We start from the raw sequence: 16875 nt of genomic DNA on the forward strand, positions 1-16875 counted from the left end.
GTGCTGTTCTCCCAGCAACTGCATTCCAAGGCAGAAACATACCACTGCAATGCTAGAAGCTGCTATGGAAAGAGAGAGGAAGTGCTTAAAATAAGATAAAGGGTTGAGGATAGCTCAGGAAGGGTGTGGCACAACAAACATGTCAGAAGCACAGTGCACATTTCTTAATTTAAAAGAAGCTACCAAAACAGTTTAAAATATTTTAAATTGCTGAACATAGCCTGGATATAAAATGTTAAATTTCAGTGTGATGCAGTTTAGAAGTTGACATGCTAACAGGATTGAATTTAGCAATTTAGAATTTATACTAGAAATATCATTTGATTTCAGTATTACTTAAAGTAGCATATACCCATGTTGCTAAAAATGAAAGCTAGTAATTTAATTAAATAGAAAAATATACAGACTTTATCTGTTATCTGAAAAACCTAAAGAGGAAAGAATTAGAGTATGTAACACTATGTCTATTCAGGTAGTTTTAAAAAGGGAGGATTTTTTCTTAAGCTACAATGCTTGGGTTATTGGGGGGAGGAAGAAAGAAGAGCAGAGAATTGTTTAAGCAGAGCTCCCCACCTCCTTATTATAGCATATCTATCACTTATTTGGGGGCCATAAAGGTTGTGGCAACTTCTCCAGACGTAAGCCTGAAACATTGCCTATGTATGACTTTTTCTTTCCCTACCAATATTACCATCACCCCTAAGGAGGCTTGGAAAAACATGTAATGCCTAAGAAGGCTTTGCAGTTTCTTAACCAAGCAAGCCCACAGAGGCTGTATAGGGACCTACCATGCAAACTCTTAATAGCTACCCTGCACTATTCCTCAAGCTACAAGAGACCTTAGCAACAGAACCAATTATCCAGTGAGTTACTAATGCAAAAATCACAAATTAAAAACACAGCAATAATGCTGTTTATCCAACAAATATGAAGGTGCAATTAGTACAGGTGCTTCATGTTTTTCTAAAAAGAAACTGGATATTTTATTGAAGTGAGGCACTACTTGGAAAAGTGTCTCTGAAAAAATGGCATTGTGCGTTCCAAATTTGTGTCTCTGAACAGAAATCAAAACTTCCTCAGTTTACTAGTAAAATAAAGTTTGCAAGTGCCAGCCAGTCCTGTAAACTCAACCTGTGAGCTAAAACGTGATAGCTTCTTTCTGGCGCATGCTTCAGTAGTGCTAACCAGTAGGATTCCACAGGGAAAATTCTTCCCTCAGTTGCACCTGTGCAACCCCATTGCCTTCAGTGGGCCATTTTTCAAAAAACCACCACGCTTGAACATTCTTTGGCTTATGGTTTGTTAGAATTAAGAAACATTTCATTAAATATATTACTAAAACATACAAGATAACTTCCCCTAACTTCGTGCATAGTACATTTACAATACAATGAACAGAATAGCACCCCCCCACCCCCAAAAGCAATATGATATACAGAAATTAAATGGTTAAAACAACATGGTAGTTTTCAACGAACAGGAGTACAAAAATGTTGAGCTTGGTAGTTTCAGCTTTATTTATTAATTTTGTAGTCATGCAACTTACAATAACTACTGAGGAACATATTTTCAGGCCAAAAAATTGTAAATGGCTTTGTTATAAAGGTTTAACTTGTGCAGGAAAGTGGTTACTTATGCACACAAAATTGCAACTTTAATATTAATTTTAAAATTCTTATCCATCTATAAACACTTTACTAGAAATATGGATTTGTAGCATTTAGTGTTATAGTAAGTAGACTGTTCTAACATTTAAAAAATTCAGAGTGAAGAAGGCACAGCAAGGCTGTCACCATTCCCGTTATGGCCAATTATGAAGAATCACATGGATACTTTTCATCCAATCTCTAGGAAGACCATCTTATTTTTAATTTTTATATCAATAAAAATATTAAACAATTCACTCTCTAAAAAACCATGATATAACTCAGACTAGCCCATTAATATCTAAATTGTAAGATTTCAGTTTGTTTAAAAAAAACAACCCACAATCTCATAAGTCACCTCTTTCAACTTTGATTTAATAATCTAATATTATTATTAAGAGAGAGAACCATTGGGAAGTCCATTAAGAAATTTCATTCCTTGTTATCCACTTCCTTTGAAAACAAGTATGGGTAAATAATAGCACCATAGTTTTCCAATGACACTGACTAAAAACATTATTCATATAACAGAAAACAATTTGTATAGTTTTGGATAACCATAGATACAGATGATGATCTATTTATTTGGATAAGATTCTATAAGAAATTGCACTTAGAGGACACTTTCTGGCAGCAGTCAAGTGGTTAAATATTGTGAGTACAACTTTTATGGTCTTTGTAGTTACACTTGAATTTAATAGCTTTAAATGAGGAAGGAGGAGTCATTTTTCAGCTGGATATAGCCAGGATTTAAAAGCAGTCACTTACTTGTCCTTAACACACATTCAAGCAGAGAAGACTTTTCAGTGGACCATCAGGATCAGTAATCATTGTAAATCACCTCCTGGAAAAGAAAACCTATACATAAATATTGCTCTTTTTATTTTATAGTTAATATTAAAGTTAAACATGAAGTGTTTAAAATTTTAAAAAACCTTTTATTTATTCTAATCTGGAGATTTCCAGTTTGAAACCTGCTTCACAGCTGTTGCTATTCTTTACTGTAATTGTTGGACAAGATCACATTGTTATTGGAACATTTAATTTTGCAATTCCAAAGTTTATGTTGCATCTCTAATAGTACATTAAGATAAGTTATGTTTTATTTTTCTCCTTTACATTTTTTAAAAAGGAAAAGAAAGAAGCCATCTGTGATGCTCTCTTCATAACTCCACAGGTTTTCGACTCTACCACTTACTATATACACAAAACAACAAAGCGATGTTACAACTGTTTACAACTACATCATTTAAAAAATGTATTCAATTCTCGTACATAGGAAGGTCTAGTCACTTGTGAAGTTTGTAATTTTAAAAGTTCATCCTTTAGAACTATCAGTGTACAAAAGAAGTCTTAAATTCCTTTTAAAAGTTGAAACATTTTCTTTTCCTTCATTCAGAAAAGATAATTGCTACAGCCAGTTTTTCAGTTTTAATTCTCCTTCAAAACACACATCCAAGACCAAGCATGGAAAGTTCCAGGTCAAAATGAGAATTTTTGTAACATTATGACCAGCCAGTAAAAACTGAGCCTACAGACACATCTTCCCTGTACATGAGCACACTGCTGTGTGCATCATGCAAGAACAGCAAACTATTTTCAAAGCAGAAGGAAAAAGTGTACATTGTCAAGTTCCTACTGCCTACTTTTCCTGTGAAGTTCTGAGAATAAATATTCCATTTTGTGGTGCATATTGTACAAGGTATGATTAAGTGTACTAATTAGTGAGCATTTCTGGGTCTCTATTCAGAATTACAGTAACTTAAGGAAAAGTTTCAAACAACAGCTGCGTGATTGAATTGATTTATTGAAAACTGCTTGAAGCACTATGTAAAGCAGAGGCTGTTCAAGCTAATTAGAAAAATAAATTGCTCTTGGGAAATATTTATGAGGCATTCACATGTAAAAGTACACACTATAGTCCTATCCAAAATCAAGAGTTTCAAAATTGATACTTCTACTCAGACTACTTAGTAGATAATCACTAGTAGTCAGGTGAAGAGCTTTATCCAAGCAGATCATTTCTTAAGAAATTAAACTGAAGCCTTTCAGATCAACTGGGTGTGTATGAAGTCATCTGCTGTTTTAACCACTTCTTTGACAATACTGACTATAGCTTTATTCATATGAACAGACTTACCAATTAGAGGGGTGATTGACAACGTGGTCACATAAGAATAAGCATCAGGAGTAAACTGTCTCCTAATTAAACACCTTTGTAATAGTGTTTTATGCTAAATCAACCTCCACAAATCACAGAAACTAGAATGAAGACCAAAAAAAGTGAAAAAAATAATTCGTAATAGTGCTAAGCACTATTTGCTCCATCAAAACCCCTTAATTACATTTGGACGTTACAGAAAATGAAGCCCTTCAGATGGGTATCTCAGTAAAAACTCAAATCAGCCTTATTACTGACTAATTACTGACAATATTCAATCTTCAATGGCATGATATTACCCCCAAAAGGGCTACAGAGACCACTTACAGAAGTTCTCTACTGAAGAGACCGTAGGAAGAAAACGAGAAGTGAAATTTGCCTGCAGATGACCAAATAGGTTTGTCAAGACATCATTAATTATTTTAGAGATTAATATTAAAATTTCTAAATTTTAAGTCAAATTTTGATTTTGTTAAGTGATTGTGAAGTCACCATAGTCATCAATCTCAAATCAGTTTGGAAAACCTGTTGGAACTAAACACTGTACAGCAGCGTCCATTCTTCTTCAGAATCCTGCAATAATTGATTTTCTTGCGGGCAAATCCATGCAAGTACCAATACAGTTTGCCTAATCACCAAAAGAAATCCCAGTGAACATCTGAACCACTGACACGGACTGGACAGGGTTGACAGAGAGTCACTTACAGAAGAAGTCATCTTATGGAAGAGATTTGAGATCTCAAAACATGTTCTAAAAAAATGAATAGTTTTGAAATGTTCAACTGCTCAGGCACATTAAGACAGCTAAAGTGTTAAATACTTTGCACATATTAATTTTCCATTTAAGCAACTGCTGCAATTACCATACAGCTGTTATGAGATTGAAAATGGAAAAACTGAAAATGTATTAAGTAGTGGTCCACACTATGAAAAAGTTTGAAAACTCTGACATGTAAATTGCTTACAATTAATTCTAGATAATTTTAGATTAAATTTGAAGCTTTGGTGACTTTTGTTCATAACTGCTATTCACGCAACAGCCCCAGCTATCACAAAACAAGTTAAAAGCTTTAAGAGTAAACTGTGTATAGATTAACCAATTTTCAGTCATTGTGTATCTACCATTCCCATTTTCAGCATATTCACAACATTAGTGATATGGGCCAGTCAAGACAGAATATACCGATTTAGCAATATTTATGCTTCATTCACTAATTATAGTTTAAAAGAATTTAATACACAGTCATCTACGAGCTATTTCTGTAACTATGCCCCATCCTGTCTGTCATTACTGATAACCAGGAAGAAATAGGTGGTTGATAGGTGGGCTGAAAGAGAAAACAGTCACATAGCCCAAAGACTGGTTTAAGCTGACTTCCAGGCTGCTGTGTTGCAAGTCTAGGTACAATAAAGAAATATATTTTGATAACAATCATTGTCATTTTTTGGTGGGGAAGCAGGTTTATAAATCCTGTTTGTAGGCAGAGTGTGCACCGTATGAAACATCAAATCCACTGCATCACAGAGAAAAATTAAAAAAAAGAACCCCTATATATATATATATCAAAGTTATTGGGCACAGCAACTTTGGCAGTATGCCTGAGGGTTAGTGACTGGTTTGGTTGTAGCACCAGTCTGTGCCTTTCAATTCTACCCAAGTAGACTACGAACTAGAATGTAAACACATGACCAGTTTAAAAGGGAAGATGGAATATAGTTTCTGAAAGAAGTCTAGTGGTGCAGAATAACTACAGTTTTTGATAAATCCTACAGGAAGGTCTTTCCAGTGTAAAAAGACTATCTAGATTAGTATTTTCATTAATTTGCTCTGGCCAGACACCTTACAGGACCACCTTTCCTGAATGACAACTTGGAATGGTCTTTACTAAGGCACTGTAAGTCCTACTGCATGGAGAAGAGCTAGAGTAATGTAAAAAACAAGAGAAATGGAAATTTTGGTAGATAAACGAAACAAATATATAATCAAACTGAATATGGTAAAATATTACCACATATCAAAAGGGAGTGAGCACATTATAACTCAGGTCAGTATTACTCTATGTTTATGTGAAATATTTTTTAGCTGATATAATAAAGCTATTAAATAGTGACTTCATCATTTCAGACTTTTCACTGAAACATATATCTTTACTTTCACTAAAACCTGGCTATTCTCATGCTATTGAAAACCTACACTGTCACATCCTGCAAGGTGCAATTCCATTATTCCTATCCTAAAACCAGAGGCTTCCTCTTCTGATCAGAGCAAGGCCATTGCACTGTGCACCATCTGAAAAGTTGCAAGTTTATTTCTTGATGATCATCTAGTGTATTAGTGTGCTTTATTACAGACACTATAAAACTAAGCTAAATTACTGCACATAACAGGGTGGCTCGTCCCTGATTACAGAATGAGCCACACATGGGAGAGATCAGGGTTAATGTCCTATAAAGAGCAGCAGGAGTCCACAGTTAAGGGAAAGGGAGTGGAGACAAAGGAACCTCAGTAAACTGTGGAAGGGTCTGACGAGAGTGAGGAAAGCTCTCCAAGCAGGGAGGCCTGGGAGCACAGGTGCCGACTTTCCAAAGTGCCAAGGGGTGCTCAACCCCTGGCTCTGCCCCAGGCCCTGCCCCCACTCCACCCCTTCCTCCAAGGCCCCACCCCTGCCCCGCCTCTTCCTGCCCAATTCCGCTCCCTTCCTCAAGTGCCCCACATCCTCACTCCTCCCTCCTCTGCCTCCCACTTGCCGAAATACAGCTGATTATGGTGGTTGGGAGGTGCGGGGAGGCGCTGATCTGCAGGGCCCGCTGGCAGGCGGGAGGCACTGGGGGTGCTGAGGGGGCGCTGACAGGGGGTGCTGAGGGGGCGGCCGTTGGGTGCTCAGCACCTACCATTTTTTTCCCCCGTGGATGCTCCAGCCCCACAGGGCCCATGGAGTCGGTGCCTATGCCTGGGAGACATCCTGACCATGCAAAGCTCCCTGGAAGACTGGGAGGAAGAAGAGAAACCTTGTGTTGTGTGGATTTAGGAACAGATTGGTTCTGGGATTTTGAGGGTTTTTTGGCAGTTTATTTTATATTAATAAACCTAGCCTGCAAGGAGGGGTATTTTTGACCCAAAAAAAAAAAAGACTTGGTGAATTTTTATTTGAATACTCCAAAAAGGGAAACTGAGGTTGGTTGCTGGTAGCGTGACCAGTGCTTAATTTGCTCCAGAGCTTGCTAGGACTGAGCCCTGGCACCTCTAGGCTTTGCAGTTCATAGTCCCAGCACCTCTGGGCTTGCTGCATCCATTATGAATATAAAAAAAAAAGTGCTTGAGCCCCGGCACCTCTTTCATTACAAATTAAGCACTGAGCGTGACCGTAGGCTATTAAAAGAGGCACACAGGAGGCACCTGGCAGAACAGAGAACTCAATCCCAGCACAACCCCAATTCTCAAAACTTGGTACCTGAGTCTCTACAATCAATGTCTCTGCTAAGTCTCACAACACCAATCATATGAGTCTTTTCATCATATGAACCTTCATCATATGAGTCTTCCATTTCCTGTCTACAAAGTATCTGTTCAACAGTAAAGCAAGACTGTTTACACAGTCTGGTATTCACTTATATAGGAAGATCTTTATGTGTGCTTTCATCTAATTACACTTCTTGACATACTTACATTCAGTAGATTGCCCTGCTTTAGCTACAGAAATAATGAATTTTATACCCTACAGTAACAAGTTCTATTCCATTACCTATAAACCTCAGTTTATATATTTCAATTATCAAATGTAAGACCACAGTCAGTATTCAGTCATAAGATAGAAGAAAACTTTTTAAAAATGCTAAAGCAAAGAAACTTTCTTTAGAGCTAAAGATGGAATGGTTAAATGAGGAGGACATAATATAAAGCCTGGTCTCAGAATTCACAAGCAACAGAAGACAACCTTGCTGGAGTTCTTATGTGAGCTCAGATAAATAAAAGATAGAAAATGATTAATTTAAGTTACCTCCAGAAGCAAATACAAGTGATCACATCACCTGACAGGTGGGATGTAACCATCATATTCAACATATGTGGGAAGTGAGTAGCCAATTTCAAAGAAATGGGGAAATGGTCAAAACCACAGCAATATACTCATGGAAGAAGAAAGTTGGTCATGAATCTGGAGCAGAAATGGTGGTAGCAGCTGAAGGATAAAACTTCAGTCACATCAGTCTTAGAGATGAGATAAAATTTAGAGGTTACCAATTTAGATACAGTTTTAATAGAACAGGTAAGACTGTTAACCAGCTACAGTATTGTTCATGGCATAGACAGCAGCTATATGAAATTTGACTAGAACTGGATGGACTGTTTTAGAAATTAAAAAAAAACAATTCATAGCAAATGAACCAATGTATGTTAAATCCAAATTAGATACCAATTTTTTTTTGTAATTATATAGATCGGCAAAAATACATAAAACCCTTTTCATCTCCTGCTTTAAAGATAGCTAATAAGGCATTTAAGAAGACAATAAAATACAAGATAAATGCTAATCTTTAGACCAATGCAAATTAGAACAGCTTAGTTCTAAATCCCTGAAAAAAAAAAAAAAAAAAGGGAGCATGCAGTGAAACTACCACTGAAGCCGTAACTATAGCTTTGTGGATATGACAGTATGCTATGTCAAAGCTATGCAAATAGGTAACAGAAAATAGGTAATTACTATGGGCTTTAATAGAGCACTTTGGTGCAATATAACAAACTGTTTTGTACCAGAAAGGTGTAATATATCTTTTGAGACTAATGTATCTGTCCTTGCATCTCAAGGGGAGAAACAATACATTTTGCCAGTTGTACCTACACAGCATTATCCTAATTTTCTTGCACATCAGTCAATAAAGTAACTCTTTAACATAAGACTCTTTCAAATTATACAAATTTAGTTTACTTCCCCTCCCCCAAGCTATTTTGCAGTTAAATTATATAGATTAAAGGGGCAGGGGAGGAGAAGCCTGGTAATACAATTCACTGAAACGGGGCTGTCACTAAAAATATTGTGCACAGAGGTTTTAGAATCTTGAACTCCAGCAATGTACCCCTTGTTGCAACATGTTAAATACTCCTAACCCAACACACATCCTTATTGTATTCGCAAAAAGAAAAGGACTACTTGTGGCACCTTAGAGACTAACAAATTTATTTGAGCATAAGCTTTTGTATTATTGTATTATCACACATCCCGTTTTAGGGAGACGATGGATTTTGTACTGGTCTTGTCAGGCTCCATTTACCAATTTCCCAGCAATGTTTAGTAAACACTATGCACATGAGGCTGCTATTTTTCAGATATGACAATTAACTTGCTTCTTGTTCACTTTGCATATATTAAAATGACAGGACAGCATTAAAAAAAACTGTATGCATTAGAATGCTTTGAATATTTCTCCCCTTCCCCTAATGTGTCATTTGTGTTCCCTATTTCTGGAAGCTTCTCTCTCTCTCTCTTTCACAGTGTGTGTCGGTGTGCGTGTGTGCAGAAACACACGCGTGAGAATGACTACATAGCCTGACCTGGGAGGTGGGAGACCTAGGAACCAGTCACCCTGCTTCAATGAGTAATAATTTATCCAGAGTGCAACAGCTTTGACAATAGAGAGACTGAGGGAAGCCCCACATCAGAATATCCCACAGTCGAATGGTTAGAACACTCAACCAACAGGTGACAAATCCCAATTCAGATCCCTTCAGTGGAGGGGCAACCAGCCACACCCCAAGTGAGTATCCAAAACACTGAGCTAAAAGTTATGAGGGAAGTCCTCCTCCAGCCCACCCCCAGCTGTTTTGTGTGAACTTACCTGATAGGCTCGATCCAGTAGGCGGCCTCTGAGCATGCCTACCGGATCAGTCTCACACACAACTTTAAGCAGCTTCCTCTGCTTTGTGAATCACTCTGGGGTTTAGGTGCCCAGGTGCCTAGAGGAAGGAAGCAATGTGCATGCTCAGAGGCAGAAACTTAGGTGCCTAGGGAACTCTTACTGCAAAATTTTGGGTGCCAAGCAAGTTAGGTGCCGACAGGCTTCAGTGGGAGTTTTATGCATCACAGTGGTCCCAAAACTTGGACTTAGGCTCCTAACTCTTTTTGAGCATTCAGGCGCTAGACTTCCTGGACAATTAAATGTATAATTCTTTTTAAAAAAAACACATATTTTTCAAGAAAACTTTCCTACTTCAAACACCAAAATACAGAATGTGCTGTCTAGGCCAGTATAAAGGGAATTGATAAACCAGATTAATTGGTAAGAAACCACTGCTCACCAACATCCTTTTATATCAGTCCAGATAGTTCAACAGCAGCATCTACCCTCAGAAAAGACAGTAATAGACTGCAGTATGTCGGGCTGCCTGCTCAGATACTACTAAATCAGTGTCTAATAAGAGTCTAAAAAGGAGCACCTCCCTTCATCTCACACTGAGAAATAGTGATGATTATTGTTGAATTAGCTGTGGTACAACATCTTAACTACAGGCAGTGTAAGCTTCCTCAGTGCAGTCCCAACCACAATATGACTCAAAACTTGCACATTCTGGTTTGTAAACTGATCACATGCTATATAAAAGTCACTAACGTAGCTTAAAGATGAAACAAGATGTCATTTTTACAGTCACTTTTCTGACTAAAAATACACTTAAATACAATGTTCTCTGACCATTTGACACACATTGCTTCATAAGCCACAATGTAGCAAGAAAGAATACAGGCTCAGTAGTACAAATCTACATAATACACTCAACATAATAAATATTACTAAATCAATAACTAGTACAACTCATAATAGGGATGCACACAAGCTTGAAAGTTTAACTTCATGTCATTAATCCTAGCTGCAATATGGACATAAAATTCAGAAGAATGTAACAATTAGTGCCAGAGTACAAAAACAATTTATGCTCATACAGATTTAAATTCAAAACCTGAAAATACTGCCATATGACTTGTGTTTTGTTTCCTTAGTTAAATGTTTATTACTTTTAATTACTTCTAGCTCTGTTTTTATTTAACTAGTCACACCCAACTTGGTTGATAAGAAGGTTCATTTTATACCTTTGGAATTTTTAAGACATCCATCTTCATGCCAACCATGAGCACCGCCTTAGCCTTTGCAGTGATTTGATGTCTTTCACAATATATGCTGTAGTCACTGTCACATTACACAGAACAAGTCCCACTTCAGATTACTAGCTCTAAGGACCAGTCACACAAATTAAGTGACCATCACTTTAGCTGCATCTGAAGGGTGACAAATAATATTTACACGTACTAGATAGGATCCATGGCACCACAGTGGAATGTCAATTTATACGAGGGATGATTATAATTTTAAATTAAAGGAAACAGTAAATTATATCAAGCTTCAAAATGAATGAAATCTCATTAAAAGAACTGAGGGAAAGCTTAAAAAAAAGCAAACATGGTAAATACAAAGATAACTTTTAAAAGAAAGTCATTTTTCTTTTACCCACATCATAAGTTTCAATGGATTGACATTTCTCCCTACTACAGTGGAATCTATTGGCTTTCATGCTACCCAAATAGATGTCCAACGTAAGTACTTGGACATTATAGACAAAATTAGACCGTGTTATATGATTATGTCAATGGTATGTCATTACCATTGTTGTAGACTGACACAGAAGACAAGACAACAGTATTTACAACAGCGTAAGTCCAGTTAGATCAGTGTAGTCAAAACAGGACAGAAATTACATTTACATGATTTATTTACTTACAATAACTACATACAGGATAATTTGTTTTTAATATAAATGACCTGTGTTAAAATTTGTATTCTATGTAAGAGAAAAATAGGTTTTTACATATAATTTTCAGATTTGACAATTCTGGACATAAAGAATACATAAGAGCTTTGAAACACCTATTTTCTAGAAATATATGATTAATCTGTGATTTACATTCTAAGTGTTTACTTGCATTTCACTCCCACATGGGAATTAGAGTTGGGACCCTCAGCTGTCAAAGGTTGGAAGCTCTGCCGAGACAAGTCTTTGTCCAAAATACACACATGTGCCTGATGGGGATTTTTGAGGGAAAGAATAAATGGTAAAAGTAATGTGGATTCCTGGTCCCCCACCCTCAGCTGTACAAGTTTTATTTTAATATTTGATACTGATATTAATAATTTGATCTTGCTTTCAAATAGCCAACTGAATTGTTTAAAAAAACCCAACAGAATCATCTACCATTTCTTTTCATAACTTTAATGTGAATAAAGATACCAGTTGGATTAGTATGCAAATGTATGCCAAATGATGGAACATTTTAAAGTTTGAATTAAAAACATTAAATATATAACTGGGGATTTGTTTTAAAAATTCAGTCTTCACAAGTTTTCATTTTTTTCCTTTTACTCATGCAGAAAGTTCGCAAATCTTCTAAAATTGAAGTTTATGGGAAGACAAACAATGAAGATTACTGTCATTATGCACAGCAGATGCTTTGTTCTTATTCCTGAAATTTTGATAACTAGATCTTTAAAACAATGTAATTTTATTCATTTGTACATTCCTGACAAAATATGTTTAATATCAGAATAGGCATACAATAAACACCAAAACCTTAATACTGCTCCATTAATGAAAGCTGATGCAAATTAAGTGATTACCATATTTTCATTATCTTCTCACACAATCCATTAGTTCCTGTAAGACATTGTTCTTGACAGAGACATTTTTCTACATGCAAGCTGATACAGATATGAGAGCTCTTACCTTTTAACCAATCAGCTAGGGAAATATTTTTCCCTTAAAAGGGAGGAGGCAATCTTCCAAATATACAGTTTCAGTACAGTTAGAGCTCAGTCTGCCAGTTTTCAACAGCAACCATTATCACTTTCTTCTTGGAGACAGCAACATACCATCTAACACTTACAAAAACTGAGAGCACTCATCAAGTTCCTGGTGAAAACAGGAAATATAATCAACTAAACTCATCAGTTTGTTTCACTAAATACACGTGATCCCTGCCCAGTCATCAGCAAGTCCATTCCCCCTCCTGAAACTCTGAAGATGTCAGAATGTATATTTTTGTTCTGCAATTCCACTCCGCCAAATGTCTCGAGGGACCTAAGGAAGCTAGGATCCAACATACCCTGATAGATTGCTTCTTAGATCTCCTGAGAATGGCAGGTTCAGCATTACCACAGCATTATAATTAGCATTAACTCCTTCCAGTCCTACTGCATTGTTATAACTGAATCACTTGAAGATGCCAAATGGACTCATTACATGCAGACTACAGCATTATATAAATACGTGTTTAGATTTTCAACTGATCTCATTCCAAGTTTTCCATTTTGGTAAGGATTATAAAACAGGGAAAATTTAAGAAATGTTTTAAAAAGCTTGTCACCCACATGTTTAGAATCAGTGATTAAAAAAACAAAAAACAACCCTCCCCCCAAGAGCTGCATTGAGTACCAGTTTTAGATTAAACGAACAAACCTGCAACAGAGGTCCTGGGGGAAAACTGACTGCTATGTTCAAAATGAAACTTACTTTACACACGTGATCTGTGTCAGGCAGCCAACAAATTTCAGAGCTAGCTTTTAAACTTGTCCAAAAATAGCTTTCAGTAAAAACATTCCAAGAAATATATGTTCAAATGATAGGCATTCCATTTTCTGCATGTAATATCATCAAAAGTCAGGATGTTCAAAAACATATCAACTAAATCTTTAAACTTTAGTTTAAGCTTTGTGTCAATTAAATCTCAGAATTTATGTACAGTTAGGGGCAATGGAACGGATGGGTGGGGGGGTGGGAGAGGGCTAGTGCCCTTGCAATGGAAATATTCGGGGGATGCAAATCTATGTTTCTGCCCTCACTGCTCTTAGAGGCAAGAAGTGCGAGCCAGAGATAAAAGCAGGACCCAGAGGAGGGACTGGATTGATCGCCATGACACAGAAGATTGAGCCAGCCGCTAGGGAGCAAGTAGGACTTGGAGCAAGTAGCCCTGGAGCACCCATGGAAAAAAAATTAGTGGGTGCTTAGCACCCATCGGCAGCCACCTGCTCCCCTGCCCCGTGCCTCCCATCTGCCAGTGCCCACTCCCACCATCAACTCCTTCCCCTCCCTCCCAGTGCCTCCCTGCCACCTGCTGCAATCAGCTGTTCGCAGCGTACAGGAGATGCTGGTGGGGAGGGGGAGGAGTGCGGATGGAGCATGCTCAGAGGATGGGGCGGAACTGGGCTGGAAGGGGCGGAGCAGGGGTGGGAAGAAGCAGGGCGGCAGTGGGACCTGGGGGGAAGGGTCGGGTGGGGGTGGCACCTCGGGTGCAGCAGAGGGTTGAGCACCCCTAGGGCCCAGAGAAAGCTGGTGCCTGTGATACCCACTATTTAAAAAGTGAGTCTCTTTCAATCAACATATAGGAAACCTAGCCTTTTTACAATAGTGACCCATATACCTTGGTCACAGCTTTGTCTCTCCATTCTACTTTTGCCATCAGTTCTCAAAAGCTAAGATCTAACTGATGAAGGCACAAAGAAAAGGAGTACTTGTGGCACCTTAGAGACTAACCAATTTATTTGAGCATAAGCTTTCGTGAGCTACAGCTCACTTCATCGGATGCATTCAGTGGAAAACACATATCTCTTACAACAGCTCAATCAGCCCATGCAACCAGGACATCAGACTCATCACTTCCTCCTCCTCTCTCTAGTGCTTGAATAACAACATTATAAACATATATAGTGTTATCAGCTGGAAACTGTGGCAAACTCCAGCAAACAGCTGTATTTGTACAGAATACTCAAATCACCTATCCTTTGTGTCTCATTTCCCTATGTATAAAAGTATTACCTTACCCAGTACTATTCAATGGTGTCCTGACACTAATATTGGTAAAGCTCTTTCATATTATCAAATGAAATGCACGAGAGAAGTACACAATATTCTTACTTCCACCATATATAATTCTCCAGTGGGGATTCTGTAAATTTATCTTAAGGATTTAAATTTTGTTATTGATGCTGATGTCTGGAGAAAACAATTTCACCATTACTGCCTGATCAAAGCAAGCCTTACACTCAACCTGATGGCATTTCTCAGTCTTTCTGTAATGTGATAACTTTTGAGCATCACATTTGATCAATTCCAAAATTTCAGGGAATATTCTAGGCATCAATGCACAGAATCCTATTGACTCTACTGAAAATTGTAAAATCTAGTTTCCACTGGTGTGAGAGGAGAATCAGGCACACCCATTTGGTGCTGCAGGCATAGGAATGTTATTGTCTACACATATTGCAGGCAGCAGCTTAATATTCTGCTCTCTCTCTCACTGGGTGTACAGTTTGGTTTACATAAATAACAAAATAGTTTCTCATCTTAACCTTGAAAAATTGCAGTCTCTGGAGAGTCTTACTGCACAAATACTTGCAAAACACAACAACACAGGTACTGCTAAAGGTGACTATAACACAGTAGAAGGACTAGAAGCTAAGTTGTATGGTGAAAACAAATTTGTGGGCAGGAAGAGGACTAGTCAATAGCACTTTTCGCACAATGACCAGCAAAGTATATGAACAAGGGGCCAGGGCATAAATCAATGGAAGATATGCCTGCAGTAGTTTGTGTATTATTTCATAAATACACAGGCCTTTAGAAAATATAGTACCCATACCACAAACTACCTGGTGCCGGAAGACAGGAAATGTAGTTTGCTCTAGTAGGCAATTTCTTTTGATTTTGTCTTGGGCTGTGACTATTCCTAAACTGCAGGGTCTCACATGATTAAAAGTTATTAAAAGTTTTCAACGAGCCCAAACTTTTAAGGGGATTATGTCTGATCCTAGATTCAATTACCAACCAATACAAAATATAAAAAATATGAAACTGAAATAACAAAAAAAAGGAGCATCTTAGATGACAATCTAGGTTAAATGGCTATGTCCTGTAAAATTGCTAGAGGTTATAAACCATCCACAGATTCTCACTATATGTGTTCTTTTTGGAAAAAGTGAAAAGCCATTTGCACTTAAAAAGTTGTATAGCACACAGAGCTGAGCCTGCATAAGCAACGAAGTGTGTGACCCTCAAGTATATTTTACATGCCACATTAGTTTTAACTGGAAAACCCAGTAGACATCCATAAAAGGGTATGTATGATACAGTTCAGGGCTACTAAGGGAGGGCACACAAAATAGTTTCCTGTTTTTGTAGATATCTGATCTTTCTACACTTAAATGGCTTGCCCAATGGATGTGTAATTAAGAAACTGTTGATATCTGATATTAAAGATTTTTTTTAATAGAAAATGTTGCAGAATACAAAAGAGTACTATTTCTACTCACACATACACATGCATGTGTGACTATTTACTTTTTTTACCTTACTACAAAAATGTAATTATGTAGTAGTCGATTGATATATTTCTCTGAATTCCCACTAGTTCCTCTGCTATCTGAATTTTTTCTTGAAAAATATCCATCTTGAAGAAGATACAGTGCCAAAATAAATACCTGTATGTTTAAAGTGCAGTCTGAACTTTCTAAACCTTCTTGCTCTTTAAAGAGGTAGCATGAGGACATGTCCTGTGTGTACACTTTATGTACCGGATACCCAAACACCTAGAGATGCATCTCGGATAAAACAGAGAATGAGAACTATTTTTGTAATATTCTGTATCATTAAAGTGTTTTCAGATCTATTTTATATAGTAAACACAATATTTTAATATTTACCTATCTTAAAATGAGAAAAACTACTGAAAATAAAAGGACTTTTTTTTAAACTCAAACTTTATGAGGCATTCTTGGTACGTTGACGGTATATTACTGGTACAGGTAGACAGAAAAACAACCAGCCATCTTTTACTCTACAGCTTTAGTTAAAGTATTAAAGCTATACTTATCACTTTATCAACTGCACACTTCTGCTTCTACAGACTAAAAATTTACACTGCTATTGTTGTAGAGTCAAGCCTATCATAATTTTTATAGAACTGGTAGAATAATATTTGTATCAATTTTGCCATATTTTTAATACATTTAATGAATAATTTTTAAAAAATCAGC

General features: G+C 37.1%; 1 protein-coding gene across 12 annotated transcripts in view; it reads right to left on the reverse strand.

Annotated features, from left to right (window-relative positions):
• The window catches only part of NCOA3 (nuclear receptor coactivator 3), a 166089-nt gene that overhangs the window by 57268 nt on the left and 91946 nt on the right, over positions 1–16875 (reverse strand). For 11 of the 12 annotated variants that reach the window (XM_037916010.2, XM_043526683.1, XM_043526684.1 and 8 more), the window contains one exon: positions 2415–2490. The gene's annotated coding sequence lies outside the window, so the exon portion shown is untranslated. Of the gene's footprint in view, positions 1–2414; positions 2491–12571; positions 12758–16875 lie in introns of those variants that run through there. The other variant, XM_037916009.2, reaches the window with a different exon arrangement.

This window comes from Chelonia mydas, chromosome 13, assembly GCF_015237465.2.
Source record: "Chelonia mydas isolate rCheMyd1 chromosome 13, rCheMyd1.pri.v2, whole genome shotgun sequence".
NCBI lineage: Eukaryota > Metazoa > Chordata > Testudines > Cheloniidae > Chelonia > Chelonia mydas.